Source organism: Microcaecilia unicolor, chromosome 3 (genome assembly GCF_901765095.1).
Source record: "Microcaecilia unicolor chromosome 3, aMicUni1.1, whole genome shotgun sequence".
NCBI classification, from domain to species: domain Eukaryota; kingdom Metazoa; phylum Chordata; class Amphibia; order Gymnophiona; family Siphonopidae; genus Microcaecilia; species Microcaecilia unicolor.
In genome coordinates this window covers 47808465-47821965 of record NC_044033.1, presented here as the reverse complement: position 1 = coordinate 47821965, position 13501 = coordinate 47808465, and the positions used below count along the sequence as shown (strand labels likewise).

The following is a 13501-nucleotide window of genomic DNA, read 5'->3' as shown; positions in this document are numbered from 1 at the left end:
TTTCCTGCCCCAAAGAGGTCACTAGACCACCAGGGCACCACACTAAGGTAAAGGAGGGGAGGGGAGGATAGGACGCCTGCCTGCCAGCCTGCCCATTTGTCCACAAATCCGGACAAATGGGCAGGCTGGCAAAACCTGCCCGGATGCCTGGCCGTGTCCTCAAAAAATGGACACGTCTGGGTAAAATTGGATGCATGGTAACCCTTGAATAACTTGATGTTAGCTTTTCCATCTGTTAGGGGGGTATGGTTTAAAACAGTTTTTTCTAAATCTTTTTTCTTAGCTGCAGTTCAGTACTGGAATAATCTTCCTTCCGAGCTTCGTTCATTGAAAAATTACTTCTTATTCCATAAAGCCCTGAAACATTCTTGCTGTACACCGCTTTTGGTGAATTTCTTTTAAAAAGGTGGTAAATAAATCCTAATAAATACATTTAAAACCATAACAAATAAAATGAATTTAAACATCTTTAATAGACAATAGGATGTCGGCGGAGGTGGAACATATAGACAGACAAGATAGTCACCCTTATTGCTATCTAACTCCTGTAACTAACTTAAGAAAAAATTGCATACGAAGTCAGATGTAACTAACTTTAGAAAAAAATTGTATATGAAGTTAGAAAAGGTACGGGAAAATTAATTCAACTAGAGTAGGAGTGGATAAGCAAGTCCTGCTTCAGTATGTGCTACACCCTGTTATGCCTTTATTGTTTAATTATAGACTTCGTGAGAATGGCCTAGAATGCTGGAGCTGACATTTTCACATTTGGACTGGCCTACACCTTCAGTAATCATGCAGTGTTGATTTTTACTGTTCACCGATAAGCCTAAAAAATGATCTTAGGAAACTGGGAAGTTAATTATGTGTGCCGATTTCATTTAGAGACAAACTTCAGAAGGTCAAAAAATACTCATGTTGGTGAAGAAACTGAAATACTGGAAGGAGGTAATTTATTTAGGTTACTTTTCGACTTATACATATTTCTATTCTGCTCATCCATATTAGTTCGAAACAGATTACAACCTAATAGATTATTAAGGCAATTAGCAACCTCCAGGTTATGCTCTGCCTATATGCTAATAGGTACCAGGCAAGACTATTACCGATATTCCAGGTCACTAATGGACAGGACATGCCATCCTCATTGACTGCTATTTTATTAGCAAATAAAAACAATTTGCTACTATTATTGTTAAGAGTGTCTGGACTATGCATTTGATTTGTTAAACCACATCCACAACACTGCAGATTCCAATTTTTAAATATAAAAACCTCTGCTCTTATGACTTTCAACTCCAGCTACATATATTTTACCAGGATAGCTGTCACATTAGTTGCAACAAACGGATGCAAATTATTTCAATGGCACATATTTTAGGTTGATAAGGTATGACACGCAACCCTTATCCTATCAGTGAAGTGTGGTAACGTTTTGTACTCGCCGAGCTTTAACTGCAAAAGTTGATGCACAGTAGATGCAAAGGCTCCTGCAGCATCTGTTGGGGGTGTGCCCAGCTGCTGCACAGAAGAGTTCTTTACCACGGGTAAAGTTTTGTTTGCAATTAACATGGATACACTTAGAGCAGGGGTGTCCAACCTTGGCCCTTGCCAGGTCAGGTTTTCAGGCTTTCCCCAAATGAATATGCGTGAGATCCATTTGCAGTGCGTGGAAATAGATCTCATGCATATTCATTGGGGGGAATCCTGAAAACCTGACTGGATTGTGGCCCTTGAGCACTGAGGTTGGACAACCCTGACTTAGAGGCTTATTTTCAAAGCACATAGACTTACAAAGTTACATAGGTTACTATGGGGACCATTTACAAAGCCACGCTAGTGTTTTTAGCTCACGGTAAAAATCAGCTGGCAGTAAACGCTCTATAGGCGTCTCAGCATTTACCGCCAGCTAATTTTTACTGCGAGCTAAAAACGCTAGTGCGGCTTTGTAATAGGTCCCCTATGTAACTTTGAAAATGAATGCTTTAATATCTCTTCTTCAGGAGAGGTAAGTACACTCATGATAAATGCACAAGAGACAGCATGTGATGAGTACCAGATGCTATCCTCCATGCCCATTCTCTGCCTATAACCAGTCCAGATCCCTTCCCTAAAAGAGCATGCAGCTGACGCATAAATTCGTGCATGCTGCAGGCTAGTGCAATAAGATACTATGGACAGCAATTCATATATTAAAAGCTTAGCGTACATTAGTAAGCAGGCCCCAAAGTGTTCATTTTTTAATGAGGAAAAAGGGTCCGACTGTAGGAATGTTCTCATTTCCCCCCAAAGTACAAAAGGAATACAATAACGGGTGCTCTCTGTAACAGAACTTGAACAGAGCACTTAAAAACAGTAAGCAAACCTCGCGAACTGAAAGGTTACTGTATTAAGTTCTACATAAAAACAGCTAATGAATCTGTTCCAAAGAGCCTTCATCATTTTGATTTGGAGTAAAAATATTAACTTAATTTTATTTATTTGGATTTAGCTCGCACCTTTTTCACTAGCAGCTTAAGGTGCGCTACATTCAGAAACACTAGCTATTTCCCAATAAGTTTGTATCTGAGGCAATGGAGAGTTAAGTGACTTGCCCAAGGTCATACGGAGCAGCAGGATTTGAACCCTGGCTTCCCTGCTTTCAGCCTGATGCTCTAACCACTAAGCTACTCCTTCACTTACAATACCACTCTTTTCCAATAACCTCAGAGTACCTGGTTTTCTTTTTCTTATTAAAAACATTGCACGTCTCCTTTTAAGAGTAAAGGACCAACAAGCATGCAAACACTTCTGGGGATGGTATAATTCTGCAGTAGGTGGGGAGCAAAATAAAAGATTCCTTTGGGATCACCTCACTGCTATAATAGGTAATTATTAAAATATTTGGGAGGTCCTGTTATTTTGAACAGATGACTACACTGACAAACTATGTCATCATTACTAAAGGTTTGGAAGGGTGGTGCTCAAATGTGTGCTTCCGTTTAATTGTTTGGTTGAAAAAAGAGCGTCAAATAAAGTAATAGACTGACACAGGGAGGGAGTGAGGCTATTAACGACCATTAATACTCTGATGGTATGTATCAGCTAATAGGCAGTACTGAGAAGACACCTTGGAGGTAGAAATCCCTTGAGTTCCTGAGCTGAGGACAACGTGGGCATGCCACCTGGACAAGGAAGGTTAGTAACATAGTAACATAGTAGATGACGGCAGATAAAGACCTGCATGGTCCATCCAGTCTGCCCATGACAAACTCATATGTGTATACCTTACCTTGAATTTGTACCTGTCCTTTTCAGGGCACAGACCATATAAGTCTGCCCAGCAGTATTTCCCGCCTCCCAGCCACCAGTCCCGCCTCCCATCACCGGCTCTGGTACAGACCGTATAAGTCTGCCCACCCCTATCCTCGCCTCCCAACCACCACCCCCTCTTCCCCTCAACTGCTCCGCCACCCAATTTCAGCTAAGCTTCTGAGGATATATTCCCTCTGCACAGGATTCCTCTATGCATATCCCACGCATGTTTGAACTCCGTTACCGTTTTCATCTCCACCACCTCCCGCGGGTTAAAGATGGTAGCTTAACAGAGCAGAAAATTTGTAATAAAAAACCTCAGAAAGGGACACCGGTTCGCTTAAAGCATACGTCTCCTCTATATGGGCCATTTCACAGTAAATTGAAAGGGCAGAAAGGGATCACTATGAAACATCCAAAAACAAAAGCAATTGCTCTTTAAGAAACTCTCAGTTCTCTTTGGCTTTGTAAAGCAGACATATTCCAGCTTGGCCATTCCGACCACTTCACATCTTTTCCTGCCTTCAACGGTTCTAGTCGTGGCCTGCTTCTTTCTCCTGGTCTGGATGGGTATTTCACCTGCTCCCCATCATGAATTGCCTTGCTGACAGTTGTACAAGCTACTCTGAACCGTCTCAGCATCTGGAGTCTAACGATGACCAGACTATCTCTGACTGCCATCTTCAGAATTTCAACATATTGACTACAGTCCTTCCTAATAAAATGTCCATAGCCCTTTTTTTGTCTCTCTTACCCTTTCCCTATCTCTTCTAACTCTGTTCCTTCTCTCCTATTTAATGTAACTGCATTTGTAAAACAACTGGTCTGGCTATTGCCTTATCAGTACATTGTAAGCCACTTTGAGTCCGCATCCCTGTGGAAAAAAAGTGGGATATAAATGTGCAAATAAATAAATAAAATATGAAGAAACGAGCTATGTGATCTGAAAAGCTCATGCAATATAACATATATGGATTATTTTTTACTTCGGTTAAACTAACCTATAGCACAACACCCAAAGGGGCCGTCTGACTAATGCACTAATGGTCAACAGTGTTGGCAAAATGCTGCACATCCTATTTTATACCTGCACTGCATGCTAAGCTTTATAAAAGGCTCCAACACGTTCATCTGTTCCCGGAATCCACATAATTATAATTCTACTCCTTTTAAAGCAAGTGATGCTTTTGGTCAGACAGACAGAACATTGAGGAAACCCAAGACCAAACAACGTACAGAAGGTTAACTTTTGACAGCTGCTGGTAGTTTGCAGACCCAAAGAATTCTACAATGTGGGCCTGGGCCAAGGGGAGAATTTAATCTAGACAGCTTCCTGTGAAAAGCAGGCATGGCAGTTTAAAAATTAAATCCTTGCATTTACTTTTACAGGTCTACCCCACCATGATCTCTTTTCTCTGCACAGAAACCCAGGCAATTTGAAAAGGGCTTTTTCCATGGGTCAAGACGTGTTTACTCTGGAAACAGCATTGAGAATTGCCCCATTACATCTATTATTATAAGTTCTAACACTTACTGTAAATCAGCCATGATTTACTGACTCTAAAGCTTAGCACCTAATTTGTTTTTGTCTTATAAAATCTCTCCCAAACAAATTAAGCTGACTATAGGTCACACTAAGCCAATCTGCTCCTGATTTTAACCTTAGATGGCAGTGGATTCTGACATATAGTACATAATCACTCTTGCTATACACTAGAAGAATCAGGATGCATTGGAATAGTTGTTTAAATGCGCACATTGGCTGAATCTGCCTTGTCTCCCAGGGGTCATAAAAACTTTGGAAATCAGAATCCTGAGCGAACTAAATCCCAGTGAAAATCTTCCCCGTTTATTGACTGATATTGGCTTTAGCTCAAAAAGTACTCTTCTAATTATAACACTTCATACAATGAGAATCTAAGCCATCTGGAGGCTTGATTTGACTTTGAATTTGGAGTGGAAGATGTTCCAATTTTGTCTAAAAAAAAAAAATCCTTCTCTGGAAACCAATGGTCCAAACCACCCAAGCTAACTAATGAAATGATAGTGTAGATCCCAGTGACAATAACACTATTGGCAAATGCAGCTCTGTTTTGAATTAGTCATGTCTACCAGAAAAGAATGTATTTGAAGGTTTTAATAAAAGACTATGTTCTATCTCCCCCACATCACATTTTTATGTTTACATCCTAATAAAAGAACATTGCCCACATAAAAGAACCTAAACAACTCTATCTAACATCATGTATGATGTAGATAGTCTCCAAGCCTCTCTTCTCTCTTTATAGGACTGCCAATGCTGTGGTTTTCTGTGGTAAACATTCCCCATTTGTTAAGTCTGCTAACTTTAAAGCGGCAATCCCTGTTCATACTAATTGGAGTCGCTGAGTGGTTCAGGAAAAAGGGGACAGGCACATTCCAATACTAGTAGCCCTGACAGCCTAGAATATCCAGGGCTTTTTTTTTTTAGGGGGTACTGAGTACCGGCACCTTTTCTATTGTCTGCTAAAATTGACCCATGGTCTCCAAGTTTTAATTAAAGAGCTCAGGCTCTACACACCAATTCTGCTTGGTCATAGATGCTGTGACTGGTTGCAGAGGGCCTGGCTATTGTGGGGTGGGTCCCTCAGTGATCACCCCATCCCTGAAGGGTGGCCTGGCATTTGAGTACCGGTACCTTTTTCACTAGAAAAAATGCACTGAGAATATCAATCACAAGCTTTGGCTCTATTTCTGAACTGAGACTTGTACAGAGGTGCAAACATTGCCTAAATTATGTATGTGTTTTTAAAATCGAAACAGCACATGGGTACTCTTCTAAAGGATTTCTCAAGTGGAAAATGCCTTTTATAAAACTAGTCGACATGGAAATCTATGTGTTGGCTGGGTGGAGTTATGAAGTGCATACACAGGTTAAAAAATACACACCTAAGCATGTACTTCAGCTGCATACAGTTACACCTGCTTATTCTGCATTTTCTGCAAAGATTGTGTAGTAATTTTACAAGGGCACATAGGAGCCTGTGGTGCTCATTTTCACAGAACATAGACTTACAAAGTTACATAGTAACTAGGGGGGTCTTTTACTAAGCGAAGATAAGCCCAACATGGGCTTACTGCCTGCTAAACCGGAAATATCGCCAGGCTGCTGGTAGTTTCCACCCCCAGTGCACTGTCATATCTGGAGCTACGAAAATATTTTCATTTTTGTAGTGCCGGTGTTTACTCAGGCAGTGCCACACACTGCCTGGATATCACCGAGTTAGCATGGGAGCCTTTACCACTACCTCAATGGGTGGTGGGAGGTGGTAAGTGCTCCCCCCCCCCCCCCCCCCCCACAAATAGCCACACAGCAAGTGCTTCATTTGCTGCATGGCCATTTCTTTAAAACAATACCTGCCTTTAACCTGGTGCGGTAAAAAGGGGTCTCAGCACGCGTTAAAAACGTGCGCTGATGCCAGGGCAGGCCCCTTTTGCCGCAGCTTAGTAAAAGGACCCCTATGTGCTTTGAAAATCAGCCTCTGAGTGTCCTTTATAATGCAGTTTTACAATAGGCATTTGCTTGGACTCCTAACCTAGGAAATCTGTTATAAAATTGCTCCTCCCTCAAAGTGTGGGTATGTGTGTGTGTATATATCAATTAAAAAAAAAAAGGTAATTAACCCCAGAAATCACATATCCCACTTTAGGTACCTTTTAGATACCTGCAGAAGTTAGGCTGCAGAACACAAAAAACATCAATGTTGTGAAAACAATTGCATAGTCTTTCAAAAATGAAAGTTGCCTTCCAATTCCATAGCCTTTATCTCTGTTATTTGTAACCCCACATTTGGTACCTTTTCACTCAGCAGATATGAGTTAGATCGTGACTGTGCAAAGTATCTGTAATAGAAATTGTAAACCTTAGGGATCACTTGCAGTACATCAAGTGTTAAAAAAGGAAATAAATACTATCTATCTATATGGCTATATATATATCTAAGACAAAAGGGTGTTCCCCTATAATATTCAAACTCCAACACATGAGGGTTTTAAGAATAATGGACTCAGTGCAGGAATTACTTGTTCAGTTCCACATTTATAAACCCTCAAGCAGCAATACCCTTAAGAAAAATGTCCATCCATCTCCAACAAGTGCAACTTGACAACTCATGGTGACAATGAAACTGAAAATTCTTGCCCCTAAAGAAAGTTCACTTCTGTTCTGTCATAATGCAAAGCTTGGGAGTGAACTCAGCGCAACAACAGCTGTGCTCAAAGACCAGATTCAGCTCTTAAACCCAACTCCTGCTCTTCAGGCCAACTTTGTCTAAAGGCATTCCAGACGCAGCCCTCCCTGCCCCAGGGAGGAAATCCGAGATGTTAGTTAACTGTGTAGATGCATAATTGTACTCCAAAGAACACCACAGTATGTGGTACAATTTTGAGGAGAGTGACTGTTAAGGGAGGAGCTAAAACCTTTGCACCTGCATAAGAAGGCTCATGGCGACTCACTTTCAGACTCTGCCTTCAGACAGTCACAGAAGTGATAGAAAAGGTACAGGTGGGGCTAGTAGCCTAGAAGTTGCACAGAGATCAGCCAGCCAATAATAATTTGTGTGAATGATATGTCTACATCATCCAGAATAACTTCACCCTCTCTCTCAAAGAAATGCAGCAAAAAAACCTACAAATATACCCATGAATATGCTTACTTAAAAGGGCTGTATTAAACTGAAATATCAGACATAATTTCATTAGTGTATTCTTTACACAAGCCAACTTGACATTCCATACTGAATGGCCACAGAATACAATAATGATGAACAAACACATGTAGCATAGTAATCCCAATAAATAAATGCATAAATAAATAGGGGTCCTTTTACAAAACTGGGACAAAAAGTGGCCTTAGTGTGCCCTTACGCGGGTCTTTCCCACATGCTAGGCCCACTCTGCTCCACGGCCAGAAAACGATCGATTTTCTATTTTCCAAATTACTGGCCATGTGCTAATGTTACCATTAGTGCGTGGCCATAACAAAAATTAGCGCATGTGCACTTACTATCATCTATTCTGTTGGCAATAAGGGCTCAAACGCTAATCCTGTGCTAATCAGTTACAGCAGAAACGCCTACTCTCCACTCCCCAAACACACCCCCCTCAGCTAAATTTATTTTTAAAAATTCTTTAGCATGTGGGTAGCATGCGCACATTTGGAACTCACCACGGGATGCCCAAGTACACCCAATGCTAAGCCCTTTTACGCTGCAGTAAACGCATGCTAGTACTTACCGAGGTTAGTAAAAGGACCCCATAATGTAGACATTCATTATGGGTTCTGTTAGAGCAGGCTGACAAGGTAACAGCACAGATACATACAGTACAAAAGCATGCAGATGTCAATGTTAATAAATCTCAATAAATAAATAAATGTTCAAAAGGCTCAAGGAAGAGCCTTTTATAATATATGTGTAAGGACCTGACAAATACAATGCATATGACAGTATGTACAGCTGAAGTATGTGAAAAATTGAGGTGATCAATGCAACAGCGTTATTATGGCCATGCTGACTTTAATGTAGTCATGTAACACTGCTGTGTTGTACAGCTCATTCTTTTAGTCCGAGCAACATTAAAGCCCAGTGTACTAACCATGTTATAACTGGCAGGTAATGGAAGTCATTTTTAGAAGACTTGTGTGGCAATTCTGATGTGGGAATGCCGATTTTAGAATACAGAGATTTACACATAGAATTGCCACAGGATGCATGGATTCACAGAGGGCGTATTCTGGGTGATCCAAAGAAATACACATATATTTCTCATTTTACAATGGATAAGTTGTTTCACTTGGCTCCTTAATTGGTTCCTCTTATACACGTACTTTTGTAAACTCCTGCACTTTGTGGCAGCAAATACATGTGTATCTTGCAGGACTTTACACATGTAAGTGTGGGTCCTGCAAGTGAAATAACTTATTTTTAGTAGGTAGCTGCCCGTGAGGAAATATCTAAAAATGTACATGTATTCTCCACTGTAAAATGAGAAATATATGTGCATTTCTTTGGATCACCCAGAATACGTCCTCTGTGAATCCATGCATCCTGTGTCAATTCTATGTGTAAATTTCTGTAGTCTAAAATCGGACTTTCTACATGCAAAATTGCCACACAAGTCTTCTAAAATGACCTCTATTACCTGCCAGTTACAATGTGGTTAGTATACTGGGCTCAGACTAAAAGAATGAGCTGTACAATACAGCAGTGTTACATGACCACATTAAACAGCATGGCCATAATAACGCTGTTCAATTGGTCAGCTCAATTTTTCACATGCTAACTAGGCCAAATTGAAAGGGCAAGTTATCAAGGGAAACCTCCTTGTCCCTTTCCAAATTCAAACCAGCATCAAATTGGTACTGCTGACACACTCCTCTTGACTGACAAACACATTTTTAAACAGATGTCACAACTGCTGCACAGAAGCTAAAAAAACCCATTTAATTCCTAGTTCTCCCTGTTAGATAACAGAGCAGCTTTAGATATTTTCAAAGTATGATCTGTTTCTCAGACATCTGAAGCCTTGCAGAATAACTCCTGTATTTTCTATCCTCTCAAGTTAATTATTAAAAAGGCATTTTCAGGGCTGACCACAGCATTCCCTCTGAGTCATGTCCAGTATTGATGCCATGACAACTATGATATCCAAAGTAATTAAATCTTTATTTATAAGGTTTGCACACACAAATGCTCCTAAATGTTGTCACTTACAACAAACAGCTGGTTGTGTGCAGGCAAGATATTTTCAACTGTATTTGTGCTAACTGGAATAAAAATATGGCAAGTTGCGTGACCTTAGCAGAGCCGAGCACTGCAGATGTCTTTTCAAGGTTCCTCCCCCCACCCTGTATGTCTTCAATTTTGTATATATTGCTGGTGAGAAGAAATGAGCATTTTCTTTCATTTAAGCTTGTTATAAATTCTTCCTTTCATATCTACTGCTGTATTAAAAATAACCTAATATGGAACAATTGAGAGGTCTAAATTGGAGAAACTGAGAGGCACTTTTAAGTAGCAGTGAAGTGCCATACCTCCCTTTCCCTTCATTCAGCCTGTTGATCCTACAGTAGTATTCAGGAAAGAAGGTGGAGATTTTGAAGAAAAGATTGCAAGTTCATTATACATCTAGTCAGGACAGCTTTTACGGCTTGCTGAAAATTCAGCCACTCAATTCATCAGAGACTGGAAGGTTCTGCATCGTTTAAGGATAACAAGCTATCATTAAGGGAGCAAAGAATAAGGTGGAATCAATCATGTATGTTTGTAAACACAATTACATGAATTTGGATTATATTAGTGCAATCTGAGCCAGACATAAAGTTATTGCCCTGATTTGCCATCTGTGTAAAACTTCTGGGTTCTCTGCTGTCACATGGAAGGTAATTTTATATAGCGAAGATACTTACCTGTAGCAGGCGTTCTCTGAGGACAGCAGGCTGATTGTTATCACATGTGGCTCGACGTCCGCGTTGGCCCAGGAAACAGCAAATTTTTCACCAGCAAAAATAAAGTTTTGCCAGAGCCTTCTGGTGCGCGAACCGCGCATGCGCAGACGACTTCCCGTCCGTCGCGAGAGCATGTCTCCTCAGTTTAATCAAAAAGCATATAAACAAACAAACAACAACAAAGGGGAGGTGGGCAGGTTTGTGAGAACAATCAGCCTGCTGTCCTCGGAGAATACCTGCTACAGGTAAGTATCTTCACTTTCACCGAGGACAAGCAGGCTGCTTGTTCTCACATGTGGGGCCACTACTCCATCCTTATCCTCCTCGATCTATCCGCCGCTTTTGACACTGTCAATCATGATTTACTTCTTGCCACACTGTCCTCATTTGGGTTCCAGGGCTCTGTCCTCTCCTGGTTCTCCTCCTATCTCTCCCACCGCACCTTCACTCTCATGGATCTTCCTCCACCCCCATCCCGCTCTCTGTTGGAGTTCCCCTGGGATCTGTCCTTGGACCCCTTCTTTTTTCAATCTACACCTCTTCCCTGGGCTCACTGATCTCATCTCATGGTTTCCAGTATCATCTTTATGCTGACACCACCCAGCTGTATATCTCCACACCAGACATCACCGCGGAGACCCAGGCCAAGTCGGCCTGCTTATCCGACATTGCTGCATGGATGTCCAACCGCAACCTGAAACTGAACATGGCCAAGACCGAGCTTTCCACCAAAACCCACTTCTCCTCTTCCACCGCTCTCGATCTCAGTTGATAACACCCTCATCCTCCCCGTCTCATCCGCCCGCAACCTTGGAGTCATCTTCGACTCCTCCCTCTCCATCTCTGCGCATATCCAGCAGACAGCCAAGACCTGTCGCTTCTTCCTCTTTAACATCCGCAAAATTCGCCCCTTCCTCTCTGAGCACACCACCCAAACTCTCATCCACACTCTCATTACCTCTCGCCTTGACTACTGCAACCTACTCCTCACTGGCCTCTCACTTAACCATCTATCCCCCCTCAATCCGTTCAGAACTCTGCTGCACGTCTTATATTCCGCCTGAACCGATATACTCATATCACCCCTCTCCTCAGGGTCACTTCACTGGCTTCTGATCAAATACCGCATACAGTTCAAGCTTCTCCTTCTTACCTACAAATGCACTCAGTCTGCAGCCCCTCATTACCTCTCTACCCTCATTTCCCCTTACGTTCCCGCCCGAAAACTCCGCTCACAGGACAAATCCCTCCTCTCAGTACCCTTCTCCACCACCGCCAACTCCAGGCTCCGCCCATTCTGCCTCGCCTCACCCTATGCTTGGAATAAACTTCCTGAGCCCTTAAGCCTTGCCCCCTCCCTACCCATCTTCAAATCCTTGCTCAAAGCCCACCTCTTCAATGTTGCTTTCGGCACCTAACCTTTATACCTTTCAGGAAATCTATGCCCCAATTTGACTGCCCCTACTTGACTAACTGTATATTTGTCCTTTAGATTGTAAGCTCTTTGAGCAGGGACTGTCCTTCTATGTTAAATTGTACAGCGCTGCGTAACCCTAGTAGCGCTTTAGAAATGTTAAATAGTAGTAGTAGTAGTAACCAGGCTCCTCTCCTCAATGAACATTGGTCAATTGGGCCTCGCAACAGCGAGGACATAACACAGATTGACCTGAAACCAGAAACAACTAACTGAGAGTGCAGCCTGGAACAGAACAAAAAATGGGTCGGGGGGTGGGGGGTGGAGTTGGATTCTAAACCCCTGAACAGATTCTGCAGCACCGACTGCCCAAACTGACTGTCGCATCAGGTATCCTGCTGAAGGCAGTAGTGAGATGTGAATATGTGGACTGATGACCACGTTGCAGCCTTGCAAATCTCTTCAATGGAGGCTGACTTTAAGTGAGCCACTGACGCAGCCATGGGTCTCACATTATGAGCCGTGACATGGCCCTCTAGAGTCAACCCAGCCTGGGCATAAGTGAAGGAAATGCAATCTGCTAGCCAACTGGAGACTGTGCGTTTTCCGACGGCAACTCCCCTCATGTTGGGGTTGAAAGAAACAAACAACTGGGTGGACTGTTTGAAGGGCTTTTTCCGCTCCACATAAAAGGCCAATGCTCTCTTGCAGTCCAAGGTATGCAAACTGCTTTCGCCAGGGCGGGTATGAGGACCGGAAAAAATGTTGGCAAGACAATTGACTGGTTCAGATGGAACTCCGACACCACCTTTGGCAGGAACTTAGGGTGAGTGCGGAGGACTACTCTGTTGTGATGAAACTTGATATAAGGTGCATGCACTACTAAGGCCTGAAGCTCACTGACCCTACGAGCTGAAGTAACAGCCACCAAGAAAATGACCTTCCAGGTCAAGTACTTCAGATGGCAGGAATTCAGTGGCTCAAAAGGAGCTTTCATCAGCTGGGTGAGAATGATGTTGAGATCCCATGACAATGGTGGAGGTTTGACTGGGGGCTTTGACAAAAGCAAACCTCTCATGAAGCGCACTACTAAAGGCTGTCCAGAAATAGGCGATGATAAGCACTAATTGCACTAAGGTGAACTCTTAAGGAGTTGGTCTTGAAACCAGACTCTGATAAGTGTAGAAGGTATTAAAGCAGGGTCCGTGTAGGACAAGAAAAAGGATCTAGGGCCTTGCTGTCACACCAGACGACAAACCTCCTCCATTTGAAATAATAACACATTTTCGTGGAATCTTTCCTGGAAG

At 42.2% G+C, this 13501-nt stretch overlaps 1 protein-coding gene across 3 annotated transcripts in view; it reads right to left on the bottom strand.

Moving 5' to 3' along the window:
* The window catches only part of BABAM2 (BRISC and BRCA1 A complex member 2), a 582320-nt gene that overhangs the window by 164424 nt on the left and 404395 nt on the right, over window positions 1-13501 (bottom strand). The gene's annotated exons all lie outside the window — the stretch shown is intronic.